At 41.6% G+C, this 26,660-nt stretch overlaps 1 long non-coding RNA gene across 12 annotated transcripts in view; it reads left to right on the top strand.

The window, feature by feature from the left end:
- Positions 1-26,660, top strand: part of LOC147346388 (uncharacterized) — a 48,693-nt gene that overhangs the window by 20,375 nt on the left and 1,658 nt on the right. For 8 of the 12 annotated variants that reach the window (XR_015153600.1, XR_015153602.1, XR_015153597.1 and 5 more), the window contains 2 exons: positions 16,243-16,353; positions 22,147-22,302. This is a non-coding gene — a long non-coding RNA (uncharacterized LOC147346388). Of the gene's footprint in view, positions 1-14,301; positions 14,434-16,242; positions 16,354-22,066; positions 22,303-26,660 lie in introns of all 12 variants that reach the window. The other 4 variants (XR_015153599.1, XR_015153595.1, XR_015153604.1 and 1 more) reach the window with 4 other exon arrangements.

Raw genomic sequence — 26,660 nt, 5'->3', positions numbered from 1 at the left:
TGCAATTTTCTGGAAGAGTTTGAGCAGGATAGGTGTTAGCTCTTCTCTAAATTTTTGGTAGAATTCAGCTGTGAAGCCGTCTGGACCTGGGCTTTTGTTTGCTGGAAGATTTTTGATTACAGTTTCAATTTCCGTGCTTGTGATGGGTCTGTTAAGGTTTTCTATTTCTTCCTGGTCGAGTTTTGGAAAGTTGTACTTTTCTAAGAATTTGTCCATTTCTTCCTCGTTGTCCATGTTATTGGCATATAATTGTTGATAATAGTCTCTTATGATCCTTTGTATTTCTATGTTGTCTGTTGTGATCTCTCCATTGTCATTTCTAATTTTATTGATTTGATTTTTCTCCCTTTGTTTCTTGATGAGTCTGGCTAATGGTTTGTCAATTTTATTTATCCTTTCAAAGAACCAGCTTTTGGCTTTGTTGATTTTTGCTATGGTCTCTTTTGTTTCTTTTGCATTTATTTCTGCTCTAATTTTTAAGATTTCTTTCCTTCTACTAACCCTGGGGTTCTTCATTTCTTCCTTTTCTAGTTGCTTTAGGTGTAGAGTTAGGTTATTTATTTGACTTTTTTCTTGTTTCTTGAGGTGTGCCTGTATTGCTATGAACTTTCCCCTTAGGACTGCTTTTACTGTGTCCCACAGGTTTTGGGTTGTTGTGTTTTCATTTTCATTCGTTTCTATGCAAATTTTGATTTCTTTTTTGATTTCTTCTGTGATTTGTTGGTTATTCAGCAGCGTGTTGTTCAGCCTCCATATGTTGGAATTTTTAATAGTTTTTCTCCTGTAATTGAGATCTAATCTTACTGCATTGTGGTCAGAAAAGATGCTTGGAATGATTTCTATTTTTTTGAATTTACCAAGGCTAGATTTATGGCCCAGGATGTGATCTATCCTGGAGAAGGTTCCATGTGCGCTTGAGAAAAAGGTGAAATTCATTGTTTTGGGATGAAATGTCCTATAGATATCAATTAGGTCTAACTGGTCTATTGTATCATTTAAAGTTTGTGTTTCCTTGTTAATTTTCTGTTTAGTTGATCTATCCATAGGTGTGAGTGGGGTATTAAAGTCTCCCACTATTATTGTGTTATTGTTAATTTCTCCTTTCATACTTGTTAGCATTTGTCTTACATACTGCGGTGCTCCCGTGTTGGGTGCATATATATTTATAATTGTTATATCTTCTTCTTGGATTGATCCTTTGATCATTATGTAGTGACCTTCTTTGTCTCTTTTCACAGCCTTTGTTTTAAAGTCTATTTTATCTGATATGAGTATTACTACTCCTGCTTTCTTTTGGTCCCTATTTGCATGGAAAATCTTTTTCCAGCCCTTCACTTTCAGTCTGTATGTGTCCCCTGTTTTGAGGTGGGTCTCCTGTAGACAACATATGTAGGGGTCTTGTTTTTGTATCCATTCAGCCAGTCTTTGTCTTTTGGTTGGGGCATTCAACCCATTTACGTTTAAGGTAATTACTGATAAGTATGATCCCGTTGCCATTTACTTTATTGTTTGGGGTTCGAATTTATACACCATTTTTGTGTTTCCTGTCTAGAGAATATCCTTTAGTATTTGTTGTAGAGCTGGTTTGGTGGTGCAGAATTCTCTCAGCTTTTGCTTGTCTGAGAAGCTTTTGATTTCTCCTTCATACTTGAATGAAATCCTTGCTGGGTACAATAATCTGGGCTGTAGGTTATTTTCTTTCATCATTTTAAGTATGTCTTGCCATTCCCTCCTGGCTTGAAGAGTTTCTATTGAAAGATCAGCTGTTATCCTTATGGGAATTCCCTTGTGTGTTATTTGTTGTTTTTCCCTTGCTGCTTTTAATATTTGTTCTTTGTGTTTGATCTTTGTTAATTTGATTAATATGTGTCTTGGGGTGTTTCGCCTTGGGTTTATCCTGTTTGGGATTCTCTGGGTTTCTTGGACTTGGGTGATTATTTCCTTCCCCAGTTTAGGGAAGTTTTCAACTATTATCTCCTCAAGTATTTTCTCATGGTCTTTCTTTTTGTCTTCTTCTTCTGGAACCCCTATGATTCGAATGTTGTAGCATTTAATATTGTCCTGGAGGTCTCTGAGATTGTCCTCATTTCTTTTAATTCGTTTTTCTTTTATTCTCTCTGATTCATTTATTTCTACCATTCTATCTTCTAATTCACTAATCCTATCTTCTGCCTCTGTTATTCTACTATTTGTTGCCTCCAGAGTGTTTTTAATTTCATTTATTGCATTATTCATTGTATATTGACTCTTTTTTATTTCTTCTAGGTCCTTGTTAAACCTTTCTTGCATCTTCTCAATCCTTGTCTCCAAGCTATTTATCTGTGATTCCATTTTAATTTCAAGATTTTGGATCAATTTCACTATTATTATTCGGAATTCTTTATCAGGTAGATTCCCTATCTCTTCCTCTTTTGTTTGGTTTGGTGGGCATTTATCCTGTTCCTTTATCTGCTGGCTATTCCTCTGTCTCTTCATCTTGTTTAAATTGCGGAGTTTGGGGTGTCCTTTCTGTATTCTGGCAGTTTGTGGAGTTCTCTTTATTGTGGCTATTCCTCGCTGTGTGTGGGTTTGTACAGGTGGCTTGTCAAGGTTTCCTGGTTAGGGAAGCTTGTGTCAGTGTTCTGATGGGTGGAACTGTATTTCTTCTGTTTGTTCAGTCGCGCTGTGGGGAGGGAGGGAGGGATGCTGCAAGCAAATAACACTGGCGTGCGCTCGCAGTGCCTCAGCCACACTGGGTCTGCCCCCGCTCACTGCGCGTGTAGCCTCCCTGCCCACACTGCTCAGGCTCTAGGTTGTTCCGCCGGGAACAATCCGAGGCTGGCCCTGGGTTGCATGTACCTCCCAGGTCCAAGCCGCTCAGGTTCAGGCACTCGGGTAGTCCTCAGAGGCGCAGACTCAGTTGGGCCTGAGTGTTGTGCTCTTCCCAGGTCCGAGCAGCTCAAGTGATGAGGTGTTTGGCGAGCGCCAATGCTGCGACTTATCGCCTCCCCGCCACTCAGTTATCTGGGCGCAAAACCGGCACACCTTCTTAGGCAGATGTTAACCGTCCAGACCCCCAAGAAGTTTTAGTTAGCAAAGAAGCCTGCTTACAGTTTTATAGATAATGTCTCTCTGGGGCTGTGATTGCCCCCTTCCGGCTCTGGCTGCCTGTCACCGGAGGGGGAAGGTCTGCAGCCGGCTATCTCTGTTCAATTCTTTGTTCCGTGCGCGGGCCTGGCGGTGTCTTAAGTTGGGGCTGGCTTTTCGCGTGGTAGATATCCCACAGTCTGGTTTGTTAGCCCGAATTGTTTCGCTCAGATAGTGCTCAGGGTATTCAAGCCAGATTCTTACTCTAAGCGATGCAGCCCGCGCCGCGCCTCCCTGCCCAGCCCCCGCTTGTTAATGGCGCGTGCAGGCGTCTGCGCTGCTTCTCCGCTGGGGGAGTTACCATAGGACTCGCAATCTTCGAGTTTTAATTGTTTGTTTATTTTTTCTTCCTGTTATGTTGCCCTCTGTGCTTCCAAAGCTCGGCACAGATTCGGCAGTGAGAAGGTTTCCTGGTGTTTGGAAACTTCTCTCTTTTTAAGACTCCCTTCCCGGGACGGAGCTCTGTCCCTCCCTCTTTTGTCTCTTTTTTTGTCTTTTATATTTTTTCCCTATCTCCTTTCGAAGAGTTGGATTGTTTTTCTGGGTGCCTGATGTCCTCTGCCGGCATTCAGAAGTTGTTTTGTGGAATTTACTCGACGTTTAAATGCTCTTTTGATGAATTTGTGGGGGAGAAAGTGTTCTCCCTGTCCTACTCCTCTGCCATCTTGGCTCCTCCTCTGATTTATTATTGAAATGTTCTAATTTGTTACTATTTTCAAATTCATTCATGTATCCAATAACATCATCTTTTATTTCTCCCAACAGTCCCTACAATTAAGTAGGTATTGTTTTTATTATCCTGTTACTGATGAAGATAGTATGTTTCTTATTCTCTTGAGGGAAATGATTGACATTTTAGGCAGAACAAGTCTTCATTTTGAGGATATTGCAACTGGTTAGAAGCTCTGGTCCCTCGGCACTAAATGTCCGAGTTCAATCAAAACCACTTTTATTGAGTTTTTTCCTTCTCAAGTGCTCCCAAGAGGGGTGAATACAGGCCCCAGTTGAGAGGGCAGGATCTGCAGATAGTATGTAACTGAGCTGGAATTCCAGTCTGTGTTTTTACTACATAGCCCATTGCTTTTCTACGAGCATGGTAATGTGCTTCTTCCTACCAGACAGTCTCATAAAGATAACAACTGGAGCTGAACTGTGCCTGAAGCTTACTGTTGAATGAATGAATGAATGGATGGTTGAATAAGCATAAATAAGCAGCCATAAGGGCCAGGTACCAATTTAAATAAACAAAATTGAAAGAGTATTAGTTAAAATTCCTTTTATAAATGCCATTTAAAGTTGATTTTGGATTCAGGATACCCTTTTAAAAATCTTATCTATTGCAGAGACTGTACTTTGAATTAAAAACTACAGATTCCACTCATTTACTATTAATGTCTTACTCTTTTAAACTTTTTTGTTTTATATTGGAGTATAGCTGACTAACAATGCTGTGATCATTTCAGGTGAACGACACAGCCGTGCATGTACATGTACCCATTCTCCCCCAACCCCCTCCCATCCAGGCTGCCATGTAACACTGAGTTCCCTGTGCCGTACCATAAGGTCCTGTTGGTTATCCATTTTAAATACAGCAGTGTGTACATCTTCCTCCCAACTCCCTAACTATCCCTTCCCCCATTCTTCCCTCCTGGGAACCATGAGTTTTTCTCTAAGTCTGTGAGTCTGTTTGTGTTTTGTAAATAAATTCATCTGTGTCATGTCTTTTTAGATTCTTAAAAGGGATTACCCTAAGATATTTCTCCTTTTCTGTCTGACTTCACTCGGTATGACAATACTTTTGTATGAATAGATGGGAAAGTATAGAAATTAGATCTGTTATTTTCTCCTTTCTCTCTCTCTCTTCAAATAACATCTGTCTTGTGTTTTCTATGTATTAGTTATTGAGAAGCATGAAAATACGTTAAGGAGAGTGAAATGTAGTTGAGAACTATTAAAGATTCTGAAAAATTATCCTGAGTCACATTAAAGATTTAGAAACAGTCATGAGCATCGTTTTAAAATCTTCCATTTTCTAGTTGTTTCATTTCTATGAGTTGTTTGAAAAATCAAAAACATACCATTTGAATTTATGTAAATTACAGCACACTTCTCTCCTTCAGTAGCACCGGAGAAAGCTTTGTATGTACTGTGAGCGGTCCTGCCGCCCCCCATCCTCCTACCCATCTAAAGACATTGGCTGTCCTGCATATCTTTGGTATGTGTAGCTATTGAAGACAGCTCTCCTGGCCAAGAATACAGATCATTTGCAGACTAGGAGCAAATTGATACATGATATCATGGCATAGGAGCAGATTTCACACACACACAAAAACAAACCTGCCAACAGGGAAAGAAATTTTACGGAGGAAAGCTAGTAGACAGAGCTGGAGCAAAGCAGCTGGGGGTACGTCTGTACGCAGCATCGTAATGTTGGCTTTTTTATTTCCAGGACAGTTACTCTAATACAGACTTGTCAGGTATAAAGTTCTGTTTCATCTTACAATTCAAATTACATTTTAAACTCTAGTTCCTCATGAAATGGTTCTTTTTGGCATTAATCTCAGTCATGGATTTGAACAGTGTTGACTCAGCAACCTTTAGAGAACATTGAGTTTGCAATGCATCTTGTTTTTTCCCTTTTTTTATTGAGGTAATATTGATTGGTAACATTACGTAAGTTCCACGTGTACAGCGTTCTGTTTCCGCTTCTGTCATGTAGAAGGCTGCGCACACCCCACCTGAGTCTCCGTCACCATTCAGTTGATCCCTTTGCCCTTTCTCCTCTGGTAACCCCTACTCTGTTCTCTGTGTATTTGTCTGGTTTGGTTTGTTCATTTATTTTGGTTTATTGCTTCTTTCCTATATTCTACATATGAGTAAAATCACATGGTATTTGTCTGTCTCTGACTGACAGCATAACACCCTCAAGTTCTACCCATGTTGTTGCAAATGGCAAGACTTAATCACTTTTATGACTAGGCCGTATTCCTGTGTGTGTGTGTGTGTGGTGTGTATCTTCTTGATCTCAAAGTTTTGCGTACTTTTGCCGGAAGAGCGCCTGTCTCTTGTGAGGCAGGCCTGGTGTACATGTGACGGCTCAGCTTCTGCTCGTCCGGGAGGGTCTGATTCTCCTTGTATCTGAGCGACAACTGCGCTGGACAGTATATTCCTGGGTGACGGTGTTTATCTTTCAGTATTTTCAGAATGTCATTTCACATCCTCCTGGCCTGTAGAGTTTCAGGTGAGAAATCTGCTGATAGTCTAATGGGCTTCCTTTGTAGATAACTGACCTTTTTCCCAGGATGCCCTTCAGATGATGTCTTTGTCATTGACTTTTGAGCATTTTAATATGTGTGTTGGAGAAGGTCTTCTTGAATTGAGGTAATTAGCTGTTCTTTTAGCTCCATGGTCTTATATGTCCAGTTTCTAATTCTCAGCTATTATTTCTTTAAACTCTCTGCTTCCTCCTCTCACTCTTCTTTTGGAATACCCATTACCTTATGGACCACTCCGTTTCCAGTGCTTTCTAATGCATTTTTCATCTCATTTATTGAGTTCTTCAGCTCCGGACATTACTTTGCCAACAAAGGTTCGTCTAGTCAAGGCTGTGGTTTTTCCTGTGGTCATGTATGGATGTGAGAGTTGGACTGTGAAGAAGGCTGAGTGCTGAAGAATTGATGCTTTTGAACTGTGGTGTTGGAGAAGACTCTTGAGAGTCCCTTGGACTGCAAGGAGATCCAACCAGTCCATTCTGAGGGAGATCAGCCCTGGGATTTCTTTGGAAGGAATGATGCTAAAGCTGAAACTCCAGTACTTTGGCCACCTCATGCGAAGAGTTGACTCATTGGAAAAGACTCTGATGCTGGGAGGGATTGGGGGCAGGAGGAGAAGGGGACGACAGAGGATGAGATGGCTAGATGGCATCACGGACTCGATGGACGTGAGTCTCAGTGAACTCCAGGAGATGGTGATGGACAGGGAGGCCTGGCGTGCTGTGATTCATGGGGTTGCAAAGAGTCGGACACTACTGAGCGACTGATCTGATCTGATCAGCTCCGGAATTTCTGTTTGCTTCTTTCTTAGAACTTCTTTCTCTTTGGTAAGGTATTTCTTTTATTCATCAGTTTTACCCCTGAGCTTGTTAAGCTGCCTTACTGAGTTTTCTTGTAGCTCATTGAATTTCTTCATGGTGGCTACTTTTGAATTCTCTGTCAATTAGGTCACCATATTCCATGACTTCAAGTTTGGTTTCTGGAGACTTGTTGTTGTCTTCTGCGGTGGTGTTACTGTGGTTCTTCAGGGTTCTTGATGGCCTGTCCCCCTGTGGGTGCAGAAGTCTCGATAGGCTGGACATTAGAGGCCTTTCTTTTGTTTTCCAGTAGGTGGTGGCACAGCACCTTTTGGGTTTGTTTTGTTTTCCTACTTGCCTTCCCTCTGGTTGTGTTTGCAGTAGACACTTCATTCTCTACCTTCTTGGTAAGAGGTATGGCTTGGACAGCAAGGAGATCCAACCAGTCCATCCTAAAGGAAATCAGTCCTGAATATTCAATGAAAGGACTGATGCTGAAGCTGAAACTCCAATACTTTGGCCACCTGATGCGAAGAACTGACTCATTGGAAAAGACCCTGATACTGGGAAAGATTGAAGGAGGGAGGAGAAGGGGATGACAGGGGATGAGATGGTTGGATGGCATCACTGACTCAATGGACATGAGTTTGAGCGAGCTCTGGGTGTTGGTGATGGACAGGGAAGCCTGGTGTGCTGCAGTCCGTGGGGTCGCAAGGAGTCGGACACGACTGAGCGACTGAACTGAACTGATGGGCAGACGTACAGGGTCTTAAATTAATGCATAAAAGTTTAACCTAATTTTTATTCTCTTATTGTCTCAGCCAAAGTTATTGACATAAGAATTCTGAGACTGAGATAGTAGACTAAACAATACTTATTAACTACCAGCTTGCTTTGCATTGAAACAGTGTGTTTAAATCCTGATTAGAAGTCTAAGATTCAGTAATAACATAATCCTCAGACACCACAATGCAGACTGGATTTTCAGCCTGTTGTGCTGTGAAAGTTGAGTGTCATTTCTAATATTCTCCCGAGTTCTTCAGGGCTCAGTAATCTGAAAAAACAGAAGCAAGATTACAACATGAACTGTGCAAATTCAGAGATACTTAAAGTATTCTGTCCAGAGTATTCTCTACCAGTAATTTCTATTCTAAAAATTCAGAATTCAAAAATGTAAATTTTATTGCATGCTCTGTATCTGAATTCATAGTTGAAAAAAAATGACTTAGTGATATCTATCCATGTTGCAAATTAAAATGCTGTGACTGGGGATTGTCATTAAACCCAGTTTGCAAAGTAGAGCCTAGGATATAATGTGACAAATTAGGATAGGATCACAGAACCAGCATACAGGTGAAAAAAAAAAAAGGAAAGTGGTACCTGGAAGACCAAGGTACCAGAGAAGAGCTTGGAGAGTCCTGAGGAGATGCAGTTCTCCATGCAGCTGGGTGAGAGTCCACACTCTGATGACTCAGCAGGCTGCCGGGTTCCCTCTCCATGCCAGCATCTGACACTGCCTCGTCCCCCACGCTGGGCAGCAGGAGCAGGTTTTCTCCTCGGCTCGGAGGCCCTCGGCCTTTCATCCTTGCTGTCTCCATTTCTTGGAATGCTCGCCTCAGATCTTCGATGACCAGCTCCTCCCCGCAGTTCACTGTCGGCACTGTTTAGTCACTAAGTCATGTCCGACTCTTGTGACCCCATGGACTGTAGCCCGCCAGGCTCCTCTGTCCGTGAGATTTGGCAGGCAAGAGTACTAGAGTGGGTTGCCATTTCCATATTTCAATTCAAGCATCACTTGCTCAGGGACACCTGCCCTGATCCCCTGTGTAAACTGGTCACACTCCCATCTATTGTATCATTTTCTGGACTGTACCTGTTTGATTACCTTATGGTACCTACTGGTTTCCTAATCACGCTCACTCATTAGTTTAGTTTTTTTTCTTTTAATCAAGCCTGGGTTGGTCAAAACATAATCTCCATGAAGGCAGAGATTTGTCTTATGTATAAGGTATCCTCCGTGTCTAGACAGTGAAGGTACTTAATAAATACCTGTTAAATAAATAAATGTTCTAACATGAAAAATATTAGTGATAAAAGTATTAGCAAGAGGATGTGCTTTGTATTTCCATTATTTAAAAAACAGCCGACATAAGCTTTCAAAGATGTCTCTTAATGTTTGCATAGGAAAAAGTCAGGAGTAAAATAAACATGCCAAAATATTTATAGGTTTTTTCTTATAGAATGGAAATTTTATTATAGTCTATACATTTATAGGATCAATAATAATTAGCCAGTTATATAACAAGCATTAATTATATGGTAAAATGAAAATTAAAGAGAATATAGATGTTCTAAAGAGTCTTTGGTAGAAATTGTACAAATACCTGCCCAGCTGAAGGAAATATGGTTAGTAAACTGCTCTTCCTTTGATTGTGATTCAGAGTCTGAGAGTAAGTTTTTCTTTGTGATTTGATTAAGTGGAGAAAACAAAAGAACAGCACCTAGCATATGGAACCAGAAAACTGTCTGGCTAATAAGTAGTCTTGAACACCAATAGCGAAAGAGAAAACTTGTATTTGTCCTGCTGTTTAACTAGGGAGAGTAGTTTACAGGGGATAATGGAGCATGCATTTCCAAAAGTCAGAAGAGTGAGGCCGAGAAACGCCTGAAAGAGCATTCGGCTGTGACCTTGCCTGCTGTCCCGCAGGACACTCAGGGGCAGTACAAGGCTCAGCAGGTGCTCAGGGCCTTTGGATCAGGCCTGTCTTGGGGCCTTTGTTCTTTCATCCCAGACGTGGCTCCCGCCCCTTCCTCTTCCTCTGTTTGCCGCACTCTGGTGACACCTCTTGTTCCTGTGGTTTCTCCTGACGGGCGTCTTTGAGGGCTGTTTGTGCGACACACTTCTGCAGACCCCACCACACCAGTGCAATGCTTGCCCTACGATAGACATCACATGCATATTCATTACCTAAGTGAATTTTTCATCAGGTATGCAGATTTGAGCCAAATGGCACTGACTGTGCATGATGAACGATGAGTGTGTATTAGTAATAAAAATGCCTCGTCACATGTAAGTAGTTCTCGAGACCTGCATTTTTTATTAACTTTTATTGGAATGTAGAGTTAATTCACAGTGTTGTGTTCATTTCTGCTTTACAGAAAAGTGAATCCATATTTTTCATTTTACACTGTCAGTTTTAATAAAAACAATATATTCCAAACATTTTCCAGTTTTCCTTCTTGAGAAAAAACCACCTCAATTCCTTTTAAATCCTTGATTTTTCTAATTCTTAGACCAATGACCATAGAATTCTCTGTCACTGAGGATTTTCAGGTCAGTGAAAAATTGAGACATAGGTAATGAGCATACAGATTTTTTTTGAAAGATTTTTTTGGGGGAAATGTATGTGGATACTTAAATGGAAAGACTTTGGCATACCTATAATATAGGTTTCCTAAGCTCAGCAGGTAGCAAGTTATAGAACTTTTTAACGTCAAAACCCTATTGTGTAGGGTTCTGTAATTTAATAGGCGTGGTCATATCAAAGAAACATAAAATAAGAGTGGCCAGGTTCACTTGCATTCCTAGGTCATTATTCTCAGACATGATTATTATTAATAGTAGATCTGATAAAACTTCAGAAAGGAAAATATAAAAAATCAAAATTTTATTAAGAGCCTAATTCATGGGCATCTAAGTTCTGTGGTCTATTGTCTATACATAGATAAGTTAGAGGAGGGTATAAAAATTCTGTATAGTAACTCACAAGACTTCCTTAAAGAAAAATGAAGAAACATTGAAAAGTTTAAATTGCATAATTGCTACAGTAGACTTTCTTAGAGTTTTTGATTTTATGGTCTAATATAGCCTTTTCCTGAATCTTAGTTTAGTTATGATCAATATATTGTTCTCAGTGAATGTTTTGATCTTTAAGTTATAAAATGCTAAAACATGAGAAGTTATAGGCAACTATATCATCTGTAAATAACAAATTATTTTATCACTATTTAAACAATACTTATATTTCTTCCTGCTGTTTCTTGAATCATATACATTGGCTGAAACTGCAGGTATAATGTTGAGTAGATGGGGTAGAAGTAGGCATTTTTTTCCTGTTTTTTTTTTTTTTTTCTTTTAAGGCAATTGTTTCTAATGCTTTAACAACAGTTTGGCTTTAGAAGTTTATTTCAATTCCCAGTTTTCTAGGACACTGAGTCATAAATGATTATTTAATTTTATCACATTTTTCTTCATCTATTGAAAAATCATTTGGGCTTTGCTACTTTATTCTGTTAATGTGGTAAATTAAACTAACAGTCATTAAAATCTCTTTGTTTTTAAGATAAATCCTACCCTCTGTAACTGTGTTTTCTGTGTATTGTTAAATCTGGTTTGTAAATATTTTGCATCAGTATTTATAAGGTTAATGGGCCTGTAAATTTTCTTTCTAGTGTCTCAGAAAAGAAACCCCTGGCTCTACACATAAGCTCCCAGTGAGGTCAGGGTGATGGCCATGCACAGTCCTCTTCTTGTAGGTCTCTTTCCTTAAGGAAAGGAATCCCCACCCCAGCACCAGATCCTTCTTGCTGCTTCCTGGGCGGCACACAGAGGGGAGGGCGAAGCATGACTCAGTGCCCAGGACATTCCGCCATCCAGGCCGAACCAGGGCGGGCTCATCGCAGGGGAAACCTGCGCTCGTTCACACGCCGAGGGCACGTCCTCTGGCCGAGCTGTCAGCGTCTATCACACGCATTTCCCCAGGAAGGAGGAGCAGCAGTTAATACTCACAGGACTCAATACGTATCAATATTCATGCTAAGTGATTTAGATACATTAACTCACTTTAGTCCTCGTAATAATCAAGTACAAATCTAGAAAATGAAATACCTGGGTATCTGGCTAGCAATTGGATTTTTAAATTGAAGATGAACTTGAGGTGAGCAAGACCAACCTCCGAAGTAGTAGCGCGACACAGTGTCCCAGAGAAGTCAAGCCCCGAGCAAGCGGTGGTTCTCTCTCCAAGGTCTGGGGAAGAACGCTGTCCGTCAGGTGGCTTCCCAGGGATCAAGCCTGTGGTCCCTGAACAGTGACTCATCCATTTAAAGACACGGAGATGGACGTCTTGCCCTTGTATAATTTTGAACTCAAGAGGAATAAATGGAATAATCTCACCTTTGGTAAGTGAGACGGGCACTAGTGTAGCTGGTGAGTGGTAGCCAGGGTTTATCTACACCCTGCATTTCATGTGTGCATACCTGATTAGCAGCGTGCAGAAAGGGGACATGGAAATGGAGCTGCTACAACAATCTCAATCAGTCTCATCCGATCTTCCTGCTATCTCAGAGCCAAAATGCCCCCTTTCTGCACTCTGCTAATCAGGTATGCACACATGAAATGCAGGGTATAGATAAACCCAGGCCACCGCACACCAGCTACACTAGTACAAAACTTGTACTTCACTCTTACTAAAGGTGAGATTATTCCATTTACTCCTCTTGAGTTCAAAATTATACTTTACGAGGCAAGGCATTAGCTGAAGCTGATGATTCCTAAGTAGGGTTTTTAAGATACAACATAAAAAGCATAAAATAATGCCATAATGGAGCCTCTTCTAATCCTATCTCAAGTTTTCCCTTGGATTCTTAGCCTAATTCAAGAGTTAAAAATGCTATAGTTGTGTGTAAATCAAGTCGAGGAACAATTTAATTTCCTGCCTGCCTTAAAAAAAAAAAAGATTATAAAATATTACTTGAGAGGTTGGTCTTCCTCACCTCAAGTTTATCTTCCAAGTCAAAAATCTGATTTTTAGTTTTATATACAGTTATTTCATCTTCTAGAATTCGTTCCTAATTGTTACAAGGATTAAATAAGCCAATATATATAAATCACTTGGACTGAATATTGACACTTATTGAGTCCTATTAAAGTATTCAGTTCAGTTGCTCAGTCATGCCTGACTCTTTTTAAGACCCCATGAACCACAGCACGCCAGGCCTCCCTGTCCATCACCAACTCCCAGAGTCCACCCAACCCATGTCCATTGTGTCGGTGATGCCATCCAACCTTCTCATCCCTGTTGTCCCCTTCTCCTCCTGCCCTCAATCATTCCGAGCATCAGGGACTTTTCAAATGAGTCAGCTCTCCGCATCAGGTGGCCAAAGTATTGGAGTTTCAGCCTCAACATCAGTCCTTCCAATGAACACCCAGGACTGATCTCCTTTAGGGTGGACTGGTTGGATCTCCTTGCAGTCCAAGGGACTCTCAAGAGTCTTCTCCAACACCACAGTTCAAAAGCATCAATTCTTCGGTGCTCAGCTTTCTTTATAGTCCAACTCTTACATCCATACACGACTACTGGAAAAACCATCAGATAAGATCAGATCAGTTGCTCAGTAGTGCCCGACTCTTTGCGACCCCATGAATCACAGCACGCCAGGCCTCCCTGTCCATCACCAACTCCCGGAGTTCATTCAGACTCATGTCCATCGAGTCAGTGATGCCATCCAGTCATCTCATCCTCTGTCGTCCCCTTCTCCTCCTGCTCCCAATCCCTCCCAGCATCAGAGTCTTTTCCAATGAGTCAACTCTTCACATGAGGTGGCCAAAGTACTGGAGTTTCAGCTTTAGCATCATTCCTTCCAAAGAAATCCCAGGGCTGATCTCCTTCAGAATGGACTGGTTGGATCTCCTTGCAGTCCAAGGGACTCTCAAGAGTCCTTTCCATTGCCTTGACTAAACAGACCTTTGTTGGCAAAGTAATATCTCTGCTTTTTAATATGCTATCTAGGTTGGTCATAACCTTCCTTCCAAGGAGCAAGCGTCTTTTAACTTCATGGCTACAATCACCATCTGCAGTGATTTTGGAGCCCAGAAAAATAAAGTCAGCCACTGTTTCCACTATTTCCCCATCTATTTGCCATGAACTGATGGGGCTGGATGCCATGATCTTAGTTTTCTGAATGTTGAGCTTTAAGCCAACTTTTTCACTTTCCTCTCTCACTTTCATCAAGAGGCTCTTTAGTTCTTCACTTTCTGCCATAAGGGTCTACACATGGACATCACCAGATGGTCAACACTGAAATCAGATTGATTATATTCTTTGCAGCCAAAGATGGAGAAGCTCTATACAGTCAGCAAAAACAAGACTGGGAGCTGACTGTGGCTCAGATCATGAACTCCTTATTGCCAAATTCAGACTTAAATGGAAGAAAGTGGGGAAAACCACTAGACCATTCAGGTATGACCTAAATCAAATCCCTTATGATTACACAGTGGAAGTGAGAAATAGATTTAAGGGACTAGATCTGATAGAGTGCCTGATGAACTATGGATGGAGGTTTGTGACATTGTACAGGAGACAGGGATCAAGACCATCCCCAAGAAAAAGAAACACATGTATACTAATTAAATAATTTTCTATTAAAGAAAAGAAAAAAAAAAGTGAAAAAAAAAAAAAAGAAATGCAAAAAGCAAAATGGCTGTCTGGGGAGACCTTATAGCTGAGAAAAGAAGAGAAGCAAAAAGCAAAGGAGAAAAGGAAAGATATAAGCATCTGAATGCAGAGTTCCAAAGAACAGCAAGGAGAGATAAGAAAGCCTTCTTCAGCGATCAATGCAAAGAAATAGAGGAAAACAACAGAATGGGAAAGACTAGAGATCTCTTCAAGAAAATTAAAGATACCAAGGGAACATTTCATGCAAAGATGGGCTCGATAAAGGACAGAAATGGTATGGACCTAACAGAAGCAGAAGATATTAAGAAGAGGTGGCAAGAATACACAGAAGAACTGTAGAAAAAAGATCTTCACAACCCAGATAATAACGATGATGTGATCACTGACCTAGAGCCAGACATCCTGGAATGTTCACATTCCAGGTGAAGTCAAGTGGGCCTTAGAAAGTATCACTGTGAACAAAGCTAGTGGAGGTGATGGAATTCCAGTTGAGCTATTTCAAACCCTAAAAGATGATGTTGTGAAAGTGCTGCACTCAATATGCCAAAAAATTTGGAAAACTCAGCAGTGGCCACAGGACTGAAAAAGGTCAGTTTTCATTCCAATCCCAAAGAAAGGCAATGCCAAAGAATGCTCAAACTACCACACAATTGCACTCATCTCACGTGCTAGTAAAGTAATGCTCAAAATTCTCCAAGCCAGGCTTCACCAATATGTGAACTGTGAACTTCCAAATGTTCAAGCTTGTTTTAGAAAAGGCAGAGGAACCAGAGATCAAATTGCCAACATCCGCTGGATCATGGAAAATGCAAGAGAGTTCCAGAAAAACATCTATTTCTGCTTTATTGACTATGCCAAAGCCTTTGTGTGGATCACAATAAACTGTGGAAAATTCTGAAAGAGATGGGAATCCCAGACCACCTGACCTGCCTCTTGAGAAACCTGTATGCAGGTCAGGAAGCAACAGTTAGAACTGGACATGGAACAACAGACTGGTTCCAAATAGGAAAAGGAGTATGTCAAGGCTGTATATTGTCACCCTGCTTATTTAACTTGTTAATACTGCTGTTATTATCCAGAGGATGTGGGGAAAAAACTGAGGTGGTATTTTTGGAGGTCAGCAAATCAATATAGTGATTGCACTGGACACAGTGTGGTCAGAACTCTTTGCAAGTGTTCAGTGTTGGGGAGATGATGCGTCGTTACCGTCTGTGATTGGTTTCGTCTTTTAGTTCAGAGGGTGAGGTTACTAATGCTTTGATTCATAAAAGAGTTTCCTCGTTTGGGCTCTAAACAGAACTACACATTTGGAGTCTATCAATTTTTCTTTTTTTTTTTCTTTTTCTATATGGTCATGACTTCCTTCTTCCTTTCTTGGGATTTTTAGGATCATGTGAGCATTTTTCCCTCTTTTAGATGGCACATTTATAAAAGTGTGAAGAAAGCAGGAATCATAAAATCTCCAGCCTGAAAGAAAGGATTTCTTAACTTTTGAGACAAATTTTTGTAGTTTGAAAGTGTAAGAAATGCTTTGCAAAGAAGCATCCAAGATTTTATAACTGATTTCATCTTCTTTACTTACTATAACAACAGTCAGGAAAAAACAAATGCAAGACTCGACAAGCAGGATCATCAGAACTCGGTCCTCTGCCTTCAGTGAATCTTAAGCCCCAGCAGCACAGCTTCGTTACTGCCACCGAGCAGGTGAGTCCTCTGCTCAATGAGATGATAAACAAAGAATGAAAATGAATCAGTCTTATTTTTCTTGACATCAGCATTTTCCATGGAAAAAAATTAGCAGTTTCTGATACAGTGTTCCAATGCTTTCGAAGTCAGCAGCTTCTAGATTTTGGTGAAATGAACCATCTTGGGAAATTACTTAATAATTATGTAAACTTGGACACCTATAAAAATTGAAATTTGTAAATCTGAACTTGGGGGCTGGGCTGTAGATTAGAAATGCTGGCAAAGTATATGGTTGTTGGTATATTTGTTTTCTGCCTTTTCCTAGGTATTTCATACTGTGTTGTTGTAATAAGAGCCAAGTCAGGTGTTAACCACTAGGCTGTGCCAGTCACTTTGTCTTTGATTTAAGTGAAAATGACTCAGCTCACATTTTACCAAAAAACCAGAAGCCAGAGTCTCTTTCAGAAGTCCTGGATATTTTGAAACTGTTGACCTTTTTTTTTTTTCTTTCTCCTTTTTTAATTGAAATATATTTGATCTACAATGTTGTATACATTTCTGGCACAGCTAAGCGATTCACGTGTAGTTCAGTTCAGTCACTCAGTCGTGTCTGACTCTTTGTGACCCCAGAATTGCAGCACACCCGGCCTCCCTGTCCATCACCAACTCCCAGAGTTCACTCAGACTCACGACAGAAACATAGATGTATTCTTTTTCAGACTCTTTTCCATTATAGGTTATTACCACAAGATGAGGAGCACAGTTCCTTGTGCCACACAGTCCTTGCTGTTTATCTGCGTATATATGGCAGTGTGTATCGTTAAACCCAAGCTCCACCTTTTCTTCCTCATCACCTTGGCCATGCCTTCTCTTTGCCTGAGGTCTTGTGTATTGTAGAAGCTCCCTCTTTAGTCCCACCCATCACTCAGATTCTCCCATCATCTAAAGGAGAACACATGCTAAACTCTGCCGTGGTTTTTAGTAACATTCAGGGCTGAGGTGGGTGATGCAGACACAGAACAGCATGCAACAAACAAGTCACCGTCGGGTAGGAGACGCACAGCTAGTGAGGTCGTCTGGCCACCTCCCCAGATCGTCTCGGTAGGCAGGGCCCTGGTTTCTGCCCGTCTTGCTAGGTTCTCCCTTTTTTTCTCCCCCTTCCCTCCATCCCTTCGTACCTTCCTCTGAAGCTCCTGGAGGAAGCTCGTTATCGTCCCTCAGTTTTCCTTGTGTTCGTTTCCCTTCTAGAGGGCTCACTTTTACCTTTCTTTTTCAAACTCGAAAATCATTCATGGTTTCATTTAAGTAAAGAGCCATTCATCTTAGAGATAAGTAACACCCTAGTTGGTTTCAGCTCTGACTGACAGTTTAATTCTCTGCCACAGAAAATTCAGAGTATAAATTTACATTCATTCAAAATGACGAATTTTACACCCAGCAGTCTGCGTTTCAGCAGCCCTGACCAATGTGAGGCCTGTTTGGGTGATAAAGTCTTCCCAGTTTTAAAGACGAGAAGATTTAGGGACGTGGACGCTGCCATTTGTGCAGAATCGCAAGGCCACGAGTGAAGGAACCGGACTTCCGTCTCGGGCCTTTGGCTTCATAACTTCACACCCATTGACACTGATATACAGTAATAGGAAGGCTGTGTGTAGAAACTCCAAGATAATAATTGGAAATTGTAGACTTGTTATAAAGTCTGAAGTATTGGCTTTAAGTAGGGCAAAGGGAAATTTTATGGAAAGGTCAAAGAAAAACCAGACAACTATTAAGCCACTGGATATTGGAACCCGTAGAAACCAGAAGATGTGATCAGATTAATAAGTGGCTAAGCTATGATTATGCTTCTGACAGCAGCTGCAAGGCACCTTTGTACAAGGTGTGCCATGGCATTAACTTTGAAAGGTTATGATTGTACTGAAAAAAATTACAGCTCCCCGTGGTTCATTTGTCGAACCACCCATTAATTCAACTAAACTCTCAAAGGACCTGTTTTTGTCTTTTTTTTTTGTCTGCAATACCTTTAGGTTTCACAACTATATAAAAATATTGCTTCATATAATGTGGCTCCTAAAAATACTCTTTAAAAATTTAGTGTTGGGATGAAAATACCCTGTCATTGTGATTATTTAGCGCCAACTTAATACATACATGTTGAGTCAAAATTTACACAGTATAGTCAGGCAGGAAATATGTACTGTCTGTCTGATCTCATTGCTGCTTAGGAGTTTTCATTTATACAGAAGCAGGAGTGGGCGCGTCCCGCAGTGGAGAGAAACTCGCAAGTAAAGGAAGCTCAGTTCTTCAGCTTGAGGTCTCTTTGAGAGCGCGCTGGCGTGCGTGCTCAGTCACGTCCAGCTCTTTGCATCCATCCTCATGAACTGCAGCCCAGCGGGCTTCTCTGTCCGTGGGACCTTCTAGGCAGGAATACTGGAGTGGGTTAGCATTTCCTTCTCTACTCTTTCACATTAATTCAGTGCTACTTGAATAAACAGGTCATTCAGATTCTCGTTCAGGTCAGTTTCTTCCCTCTCTTCTCCTTCCTTCCCAGGGAGGTCATGCGTCTCCTCATGGCACTGCTGGGAATGAGGGCGCTCCTCCAGGGGAGCGGTCTTACCCTGCTTGTCTCTGCTCAGGCCTCGGACCTCACCGTCGGAGGTGGCTGGTCCCGGGCTCTGCTCTCAGAGCCTGGGTGGAGCGTGACCGTTGTTCTGGGGATTCAAACCAGGCCCACCTCGGCTCTCAGCAACAGTGCAGAGCCGCTCGGGCTGTAGGAGACTCCCAGAGGACTCCTGGATTGACTGACCATCACCACTTCACCGGGCTGGGGGCTCACTCCACGCTGTTGGGAGATCATTCTCCATGGGCGTCTGGCATTTCTGTGTGTCTTGGAGCATGGCACTGATGCTCTGGGTGCTGCAAGAGCATTTCCAGCGCGTCTGTGAACTGACCTGCCTCAGCCAGCACAGCTACTGCCAGCCTTGGGGCAAAGGGCAGCCGGCCGACCCCCAGTTATGAAAGGCTCGGCTCCCCTACGTTGTGTGTAGCTGTTGTTAGGTTTGCTCTGTGTTGCCCTGTGGGACTGGGGCTTGGAGAATAAGAAATACTGAAACTTGCGTTACTGCTGTAACTGTGACTCAGAAACTGTCCTTCAGCCCTGTCCCAGGAGTCTGGGGTATTCTTCTGGTGTCTGGGAAGCAGTGGGCATTGAACTTACTGGCTCTCAAGTAAGGAAGAATCTCGGCACCTTTTGAGTTCTGAGCACACCCCTCATGGAGGAGATCCCTTGGCAGACACAGCCAGGACCTTCAACTTCCTTCTGAATTTAACCTGGGAAGGGACACCGGGGATGTTGGTTACCCTTTCTACACCACCAGGCTTGGAGGAACTGCCTCCAGCTCCCTCCTTGCCTGAAGATGCCACACGATCATTTCCAGTCCACCATGAGTGGCTTCCCCGGGTTGGCACGGGGCACCAGTGAGAGTCTCACCTGAAGATCCACTGAGAAGAGGAGTTTCTGGCTCATTCATTAATCTCGATTCTTGATTTATTAAAAGGGAAGCTTTTGTCACTTGGAAACACCCTTTTTCCTTTCCATAAAGTCTTATTTTATCAAGATGGCGGCGTAACTTTGCCTCCTGATGCCATGTTGTAAGTCAGAATCTATAGCTGACTTGTGCTCTGTGCATTCTTGTTCAAAGGATTCCAGTTCTCCTTGAGGCTGTGAGTAACCCTTGCTGGCTAGGGAAAAGAAGCCTTGATAATATTTCAAAAATATTTTTCCTGTAGCATGTATACTGTTTGCAAAGACAGATTAAACACATGCAGGCTTTCTTAACAAGGCTTGGCCCATGAGAAAGAGTAACCAACAAATCAAAAGTGCACATTTATTACAAACCCTTCAAGCTGTCGTGACTTTAGTTGTGCTGATATAAATAAGTTATATATAGGTTAATGGACTCAGAAAACCTATTAGTTCACTGGTATTGAAAATAAATATCACTAATCTTATCATTAAAATCAACAAAACCAAACAGAACCATTGTGGAACAAGAATTGCCATTATTTCCCCAGAAAAGAAAAATCTTGGTAGTGAGCTATTATATTATTTCATGTAGAGGTTCACTTTAAGAGGAAACAAATGTAACTGTGGTCTAACCGCAGCATACGTACGGTGGGTTTGTCTCAGAGCAGCTTGAAATCAGAGATTAACCCTCGTGGTGGTCTCAGCATCTGGAGAGATTAGTACAAGGAGGGCCTCAAGAAGTGAAGAAAAGCGTCTCTGCAGTTTGGACATTGAAACCTACTTAAAGGACCTTGCGGAATGTTTCGCCTGGAAATATCTCTGTCTGTGTTTATGTCTGTTTATCTGTATTATTCACTAGGCTGATATATTAAACATTTTACAGTTTACCTTGAAATTAGATAATCATTTTGATTTGAGTGAAGATAATAGATTAAAAATCACTTTATTTTTTTACATTTTTAATTGAAGTACAGTTGATTTACAACGTGTTAATTTCAACCATTTGGCAAAGTGATTCTGTTATACATGTATATATATACGTGTATATATCATTTAGGGTTTTTTTGGTATTAGCTATCGTAAGATATTGAATGTAGTTACTTGTTTTATGCTGTAAGTAGGTCCTTATTGTTTATTTTATATACAGTAGTGAGTATCTGTTAATCCCTAGCTCCTAATTTAGCCCTTCCTCCCCGCTTCCCTCTTTGGTAATGATTAGTTTGTTTTCAGTGTTTGTGAATTTATTTCTGTCTCATAAAGTGTATCATTTTCATAGATTCCGCATATGAGCAATATCATGATATTTGTCTTTGTCTGACTTAGTGTGATAGACTCTAGGTCCGTCCACGTTGCTGCAGATGGCACTGTTTCATTCTTCTGTGGCCAAGTAATATTCCATTGTGTGTGTGTGTGTGTGTACACATGTATGTGTGTACATATATATAACACACGCACAAACACATATATACGCCACATCTGTATCCATCCCTCTGCCAGTGGTCATTTAGGTTACTATAAATAGTGCTGCTGTGTAAATCAGGGTGCATGTATCCTTCCAAATTAGACTTTTCATCTATTCCAGAAAAAGTCAATAATTTTAAACAATAAGGTTTACCCTTCTATGTATACTCTAATATAATCTTGATACTTAAGTAAACAAGAATTATCTTAAAATGATCTTAAAGCATTATTTTTAGTAAGTTAAAATCTAACAAGTGTATAAACATAGTAAATGAGTGGGTTGAGGCAATTTCAGTTTTCCTCAAGCTCTGATAAGCTATGAATTCGTGGCACTGCAGAATAGAAACAATTTTTGTATCTTCCCTGTTGGATAAAATTAGTTTTAAGTGCCACTGGTAATTAATTTTATCTAGAACTTGGTGCCCCTACTTTTAGAATTTTGTCCAAATATTTGGACTAAAGATCCTTTTGGAATTTTTTCTTATTATGTAGATACTGTTAAATTCATTTTGAAATAGCATATTGACCTGAAATTTGAAAGATTCTAAATATCTATGATTTACATAGAGTGCACCTTTCAACCCAAGAATAGAATGTTGGTCCGTCCGTCACTAAAGCCGAGGTCTAACGTTGGGAAACTTTGCCTTTTTCTCGATTGTTCACCTCATGTCCTGGCCTTTCTCTATCTTTTCCGTTTCCTGTTCTCGGAAGCTAGAGATGTGTTTGTGTTTTTTGGGTTCCCAGGGTTTCCCACTGGATTAGTCTGCTTGCCTTCACAAGATGCCCCAGGCTGTGGTTTGGACAGCAGCTGTTCCTTTTCTCAGGTTCTGGATGCTGCTGATCTGGGACCCAGGTGCTGCAGGCTGCTTTCTAGTGAGAACTCTTCCTGGCTTGCAGATGGCCACCTTCTCCCTGTTTTCTCACGTGGCCTTTCCTCACGTCTCCCCTTCCTGGAAGAGAAAGAGAGCACGTGCGAGCAAGTAAGTGAGCAAACACTCTGGCATCTTCTCCTCTTCTCATAAGAACCAGTCCTATTATATTAGGGCCTCACCCTTAGGACCTCATTTAATCTTCAGTTCAGTCGCTCAGTCGTGTCCGACTCTTTGTGACCCCATGGACTGCAGCATGCCAGGCCTCCCTGTCCATCAACAACTCCCAGAGCTTGCTCAAACTCACAGCCATCAAGTCAGTGATGCCATCCAACCATCTCATCTTCTGTCGTACCCTTCTCCTCCCACCTTCAATCTTTCCCAGCATCAAGGTCTTTTCCAATGAGTCAGTTCCTTGCATCAGGTGACTAAAGTATTGGAGTTTCAGCTTCAACATCAGTCCTTCCAATGAATACTCAGGACTGATTTCCTTTAGGATTGACTAGTTGGATCTTCTTGCAGGCCAAGGGACTCTCAAGAGTCTTCTCCAACACCACAGTTCAAAAGCATCAATTCTTCAGTGCTCAGCTTTCTTTATAGTCTACCTCTCACATCCATACATGACTACTGGAAAAACCATAGGTTTGACTAGACGGACCTTTATTGGCAAAGTAATGTCTCTGCTCTTTAATGTGCTGTCTAGGTTGGTCATAACTTTTCTTCCAAGGAGCAAGGTTCTTTTAATTTCATGGCTGCAAACACCATCTGCAGTGATTTTGGAGCCCCTCAAAATAAATTCTCACTGTTTCCCATCTATTTGCCATGAAGTGATGGGAATGGATGCCATGATCTTAGTTTTCTGAATGTTGAGCTTTAAGCCAACTTTTTCACTCTCCTCTTTCACTTTCATCAAGAGGATCTTTAGTTCCTCTTCACTTTCTGCCAGAAGGGTGGTCTCATCTGCATATCTGAGGTTATTGATGTTTCCCCTGGCAATCTTGATTCCAGCTTGTGCTTCATCCAGCGCAGCAGTTTGCAAGATATACTCTGTATTTAATCTGAATTATCCCCAAAATGCCCAACTCCAAACACAGTCACACTGAGGAGTAGGGCTTCAACCTAGGAATCCTGTGGCACACGATTCAGGCCTGAACATCCGTCATTCACCCTGCTCGTGCTCTAATCCACCCCTTTGGCCTTCATCCCGCCTCAAAACCTGGCTGTCATCTGCTGGGGCCCAGCCCCGGTGGATCCAGGGAATTCAAAGCGGGGACGGCGTCGGCGAGGGTCAGGAAACAACTGCTTAATTAAACGTTTATTAAGGATATAAAGAGTGGTGAAATAAGGATAGCTCAGCGAAGAGATTCAGTGAAGAAAAGAGGCTGAATAAAATTCCAAAGCAGGGAATTTACGTCACCTACGAAGGCCGCAGGCGTCCTCCCGTTCTCCGAAGGAGAGGAGACACTAAGGCCTCCCCGGTCAGATCTTAGAAGCCCAGGCAAAATTAGTAGGCTTGACGAGCTTCCCTGCCTCAGAGGAAAAGTTCAGCTAGAAGGTGAGAGAAAGAACGACATGGGGAGACCAAATTTCGGTGAACAAAAGGGCATACTTTATTTTCCAAAGTAGTTTTATACCTTAAGTTGTGCATAGAGGATAATGGGGGAAGGGGGAGAGTCATGTAAGGACAGCAGTTCCTGGTCCTTATCGAAGCCAGGCTTTCAAACTTATCATATGCAAAAGTTTAGGTGATTTACAGCATCTTCTGGCCAGGAGGCCTGTTAACATTTTAAGAAACTAATTTTTCTCTAAAGGTGATTATTCTAAAGTCAGGTGCCAGCCTCCAAAAAGCATTGGATAAAGTTGCATTCCTATAGGGCAAAGGTGAGGTGGGCTCAATCAAGAAAAGAATTAACTCAAGGGTCCAAGGTTACAAACATTGAGGCCACTACTTACCTTTCTATACACCCATTATATCAATCAATGCACCGCCAAGGACACAGTAGGTAAGGGGTATGGAGACTTAGCAGCAAACATTGGCCCAACAAGTGAAAAACCCTTCACCAATACAATTTCTAATCAATCTTTTAACTACTCAAAGGAATCTGTGTTTAGACAGTTTAGAACATCTCCTGAGGCTCTGAACAATCACATGTTGCCGGAAAAAACCTATTCAGGCAGGCTAGAGGATTTCCAAAGGAGTTTGTAGGTTGAAACACTGTCACACCCAGGAATTATTAACTGGAGCTGTAAGCTAACTCTTTTTTCAGAGAGAGGTAGTGGGGGACAGCCCCCCGTAAAGTCAGAGGTGTAGGTGAAAGCACAAAGCAGAAAGTAGGCAGACTCTGGTTTTGGGGGTAGATGCTCGAGAATTTCCAGGGGGACTCCTGAGGCTTGATCCCGCCTTTGCGTATGCCGAGCCTCCTTCCTCAAGACCTTTGCCAGGGGCGGAGCTCGCTCCCCGCAGTCATCCTTCTCAGGACTCTTCTTTTTGCTCATGGAATGAGACGGTTTTAGTGACAACTAGCGGGTCAAAACACCGCAGCCTGAGATCATATATTTGTATTTAAAAAGGAATTTCTGCAAACACGACTTTATTCCGAGTTAAGTAAGGTAAGTATTGCTATCGGTGGTGGCTTTAGCCACACCTAGTGAAACATACGCTTTCAGTACCGCACCGTCTGTGTCAGTGTCATTCTCTTAGAGCCTGCCTAAGAGGGGTTGACTGCCAGCAAGTCAGTATGCCCACATTCAAAAGAGGAATTACAAACAGAACATCTCCAGTTAATCAATCCTTAATGAAAAGCAGACAGTACCTCAGTTATTCTAATACGGCCTCAAGAAATTTCCAGTCAAAGATGCTGTCAAGATAGTGGAATCAGAAGATTTAAACATAAAGCTTCAAAGCCACTCGAAGGAAGATGTTTCTTGACCCAGTGACCTGGATGAGGGGAACTTGAAAAGTTGCTCCCATTGGACTAAGAATCGGTTTTCATTGAAATGAAGGATCTTGGAATTTTCTGGCATCTGACATCAAAGGATGCTTTGAACCTTTGTTCTTCTCACTACTGATTCGAAGAGATCATCTTTGAAATGGCAGTGTCCTGGTTTCCTTGAAATTGTACAACACCAATACTACTGTTAGGGAGAAAAAATTTTCTCTATCCATCTAGGTTTTTCTGGCTGATCTAACAATTTTTAAACTGACACGAGCCAGTTTAACAGGAGAAAATCAAATTTTTATTTTGTGTGTTTGGGAAACCCAAAGTGATGGGGCTCAGAGAAGTGACCAAAGCAGGCAGCTTTTACCTTTTAGACAAAAAAAAAGAATATATTTGTGAAGAACTGACAAGACAAAGAAGTTAGGGTTTATGGTAATAAATCAGGGAAGAAGTACCAAGATTTGTTTATACAGTCTTTGGGACACTAGGTTTTCTGTGTCTGTGATAAGGATACCTTCTACCACCTTGATATAGGCAGGGTGCCTTTCCCATGGGAGATTTGCTTCCTGCTTTCAGAGACAAAGAACAGTCAGCGTGTCCTTCTTGCACGGCTGTTACTTCAGGAGCTTTAATTAAAAATAAACAATATGCTACCTTGGTGTATTTAGGGGCAGCCTGCCCTGAGCCCCAACACTACTAATTCTCTGATTAGGCTTTGTTAAAAGTTAATCATCAGCTCTCGACTCTGCCCGTGGATTGATGTAGAACTGTCATCTTTGCCCTTGGAAAAGTATTGTATTAAGCTTAGAATTATGAAGTCCCACATTTGTCAAAAGGGCTCCCTTTTCCCTCAGAATCCAGAAACACATTGACCACAGAGGAATCTTTTCAATTTACAAACAATTTGGCTAGCAGGTAACAATACCCGTGATTCGAGACACAGCGTATTTCTTACAATCAAAGCCAACAGGGAACGTCTTACTTGGAAGAAGAACACGGTGACTGTTACTTGCCAGCGTCGGAGGGTCTGTCTGTGCCCCTGTGTGTCCACGCACCAGAATCACATTGCTGTCTCCTGTGCAGACCCCTGTCCTTGTCCCGGGAGCCCTGCGGTTACTGTTGCACTTTATGAATCCCAGGAACCAAATGAAAACAGATAATTCCAAAACAAAAGGAAAATTTCCGTGTAATCCATACATTATCTGAGACACTCAGGAAGAACTTGATGACTTGGCTTAGGTCACTGGGGAGATTTTAAGGAGACAGTATTTACCTAGGGACTTTGAGAGCTGGATTATGTTGGGGTCAAAGGAAAGCAAGGGAAGGTTCTCTGTGACTTAGAACACTTGGGAGATTCTGTCCTACGCCACATCTATAGGGGACCATCTTGCTGCTTTAGAAAATTCACATCAGGCATCACAAGAATATATTCAGGTTAAGTCTGTATCTCTGATATGGAAAAAAAGCTCAAGTTAACAGCTTCGATGAGAACTTTCTTGTTTACTGAGATAAAGGTCAGTATCACTCATT

This window comes from Bos grunniens, chromosome 24 (genome assembly GCF_055505025.1).
Source record: "Bos grunniens cultivar Pamir isolate PY7600 chromosome 24, Bosgru_T2T1.0, whole genome shotgun sequence".
NCBI lineage: Eukaryota > Metazoa > Chordata > Mammalia > Artiodactyla > Bovidae > Bos > Bos grunniens.
The sequence above is the reverse complement of the archived record's forward strand: the minus strand, read 5'-3'. Positions and strand labels throughout refer to the sequence as shown.